Source organism: Dipodomys spectabilis, unplaced genomic scaffold, assembly GCF_019054845.1.
Source record: "Dipodomys spectabilis isolate Male_0828 unplaced genomic scaffold, ASM1905484v1 ptg000176l, whole genome shotgun sequence".
Lineage (NCBI taxonomy): Eukaryota > Metazoa > Chordata > Mammalia > Rodentia > Heteromyidae > Dipodomys > Dipodomys spectabilis.
Genome location: NW_024870853.1, coordinates 6144315 through 6147570, shown reverse-complemented (window position 1 = coordinate 6147570; position 3256 = coordinate 6144315). Strand labels below are relative to the sequence as shown.

At 41.2% G+C, this 3256-nt stretch overlaps 1 pseudogene; it reads right to left on the bottom strand.

Annotated features, from left to right (window-relative positions):
* Positions 1 to 850: 850 nt before the first annotated feature.
* On the bottom strand, positions 851 to 1854 carry LOC122120643 (annotated as a pseudogene).
* Positions 1855 to 3256: the final 1402 nt, after the last annotated feature.

Below are 3256 nucleotides of genomic sequence, written 5' to 3'. Positions count from 1 at the left end.
TTTAAAATGACTATTATTATATTAGTAGCAACTGTGCATTTGTATACTGAACACTTGAAAAACACCAAGTACATGATTTCTTAAGTTCTTTTCATGTCTATAATCCTAATATTCATTCCATTTGATACAGGCTTTTACTCCAGGCTGGATATAAATTTCTGATCCTTCTACCTTAGCTTCTGAGTGCTGTAATTATAGGCATGTGCCACCTTACCTGGCTACTTGCAGCAAATATTCTGTCAGAGCCAGTCAGTTGTAGGCAGAAAATAAATACCAACATAAAGCATTTTTCTGCTGTTTCATCTTAGTCTAGAGGACCATAGGCTCAATCACAAATGTGTTTATTTTATATCATAAGTAAATATTTTATGCAAGCTAAGGATGTACATTTTGCCAAATAAAAAGTTGAGGTATTAAATTTAGCTTCTTATGTTATGAAATCCTTCACAATCATTTTCAGATCATGAATTATCAGAAATAATAAATTAGGACAGCAAATTGAAGAGACGTTATTGTTTGAGGCCCAAGGTGACTTCCTCCAAAACTATCTCTTTTATCATATGTATCAATATCTTAGTAGATATGAAGTCCAATTATGGCATTCCTGTTCAGAAATTCTGATATAGAAATTAAGCACTTGTTTGTTGTAATCAGAAAGACATAGGTTTTATGACCCTAAGATTTTATCTGAAAAAATACCAATAGATTTTGAAGCTTAAACAGAATAGTACTAGATCATTTTTATTTAAAATTCTCTGAGTCTTATTTATTTCTATGTAATAGAGAACATTTCATTAAGTAAGTCTCTTGATTCTTGTTTCCAATGGCACATAGAGACAGTAAGTGAAATTCACTCCCTGCTCTGTTTGGTTGCCAACCTCTAGTCCCTCTCTTCACCAATGGTGAGGCAGATCTCCTTTCCTCAGGGAAGAAAAATCCAAGGGTTTATTGCTTTTACCAGTAACAAAGATGTTGGAAAGTCGGGTGGTAAAGCTGTTGCAGGTCGCATCTTTCATATAAACCACATCCAAAAAACCTGGGTATCTCTCTCTGTTGGTGATCACATCAATTCTTCCCAAGTTAGCATCTCCAATCACCATACACATACTGGTGTCAAACTTGATGACTTGATGAAATCTGTTATCTTGTCGGTCTCTAAATCATTTTTTGGGGGGCTCATGAGGCCTGAACTCTGGGTCTGGGCACTGTCCCTCAGTTATTCAGCTCAAGGAGAGCACTCTACCACTTGAGCCACAGTGCCACTTCTGGCTTTTTCTGCTTATGTGGTGCTGAGGAATCAAACCCAGGGTCTAATGCATGTGAGGCAAGCACTCTACTACTGAGCCATCTTCCCAGGCCTCCAAATCAATTTGAATGGTGTCATTGACCTTGATGAGGGTATCTGGGTAGCTAATGGTTCGAGCATCATGAGTCACCAGATGAGGGATTCTTTTAGTGCTCACAAAGATCTTCCACACTTTGCACAACTTATACTTGGCCTCCTCAGGTGTAATGTGGTGAACAGCAAAGCAACCCTTGGTGTCACGGATCAGATGGAAATTTTCCCCAGCTTTTCAATGCTGATGACATCCATAAAACCAGCAGAGTAGGTGATATAAGTTCTGACTTTGCCATCAATCTTAATGAAACTCTGCACGCTGATTTTCTTGACTTCATCTCCTGTCAAGGCATACTTAAGCCTGTTCCTTAGGAAAATGATGAGAGGCAGACATTCTCTCAGCTTGTGGGGACCAGTGGATGGACACACCAGTCTGTTTATCCAACATCCAATGCTTGGGAGTGGCTATCTGCTTCAGATGCTTCTTGGGACTGGAGCCATGGCTGCACTAGGAACGGAAGGAGGCCTGCCTTCTGGCACTCAAAGAAATGAGAGTCCTAGAACTTAATGGTACTTAAGACCAACAAAAAGGGGAATGTGTGAAAGATAAGTTGTTTAATTTGTTGGGAATTATTTAGTCTAATTATCACTTTTTTCAGCTATTATATGGGTTATTAGTTATCTCAGATGATTTCAAAGAGATAACATATGCTTTTATTTATTAATAAAATAAGCAAATATTATAGAACAATGCACTGAGCTAGGCATTAGGAATAAAGTAGTAAGACAAATATAGCCTCTGGCTTAATGGAACTTTACATTTATAAGAGAATACAGATATTGAATAAGTAATATATGCACTAAGTACTAAATATTGCAGCTTAAATATGGTCTGATTTTTATGTGCTGGGGATGGATATGAATATAAGGAAACCTCCTGAGTAAATGATATGTTTATTCATTCTGAGAATTTACCATTCATTTGAGCTTTCAAAAATTGCAACTCCTGGTCCTGAGGAAGATGGCGGAGGAGAAGCTGGGAGCTAAACAAGCTCTCATGTAGAAATCAGTTTTAGTGTTCCACTGGGAAACCTAAGGCTAGAGAGTCACACCAAGTGTGTCATCATAGTATAGAGAGTTTCACCAGAGAAGAAAAATTCAGGCAGTTTGGTTAAGGAGACAGATTCTTGCACTTCTGGGTCTGTGGTGGAGGCAGGGGTGGCAGCCACCCCTGCCGCAGCTGCCATATCAATAGAGAGAGCCCAGGACAAAGGCGCCAGAGGTGGCATTCGAGTGGATTCCACTCATCACCAGTAAGAACTGACAAGGAGTGGAAAACTTCACCCTGCTGACAACAGACAGCCGTAGACCATGGACAGCCCAGAAACCAAGGGAAAGGCATGAGTATCCCCAAGATATCCTCACTCCTTCTCACAAAGCAGCAGTGGAAAGGTAGCCTCTACCCAACCAATGGAGAAGAACTCCATCTTTGATACTGATAAAGACTGGGCCAGAGCCCCTAACAGGTAACTCAGGCATTGGAAGAAGACAATAGGAGCCATTCAACAGGTCAAAAGAACCTAACCTGCAGGGCTCAGCTCCAACCCTGGGGAAAGTTGCCCTTCCTAAGCAGAGGCAGCTCCACAGGAACAGGTCCTCAGTGGGCAAACAGATCCAGAGGCTGCCCCAGCCCCCTGAAGCATGGGCAGCATCCCCAGCTGCTGGATGGTAAAAGAAAAATAATTAGAAACTCTGAGGATGGCTCCAGGCTGGGCTGTTTGGGTGTCTCAGGAGCAAGCCCTACAGATTGCTGACACATCACAACCCTACCTACAACCTGGCTCCCTCACAGCAACTCCAAGAGAGAGGAAACAGCCACCTCCCCATTCTGTGACAATCAAAGTAGATCATCCTACC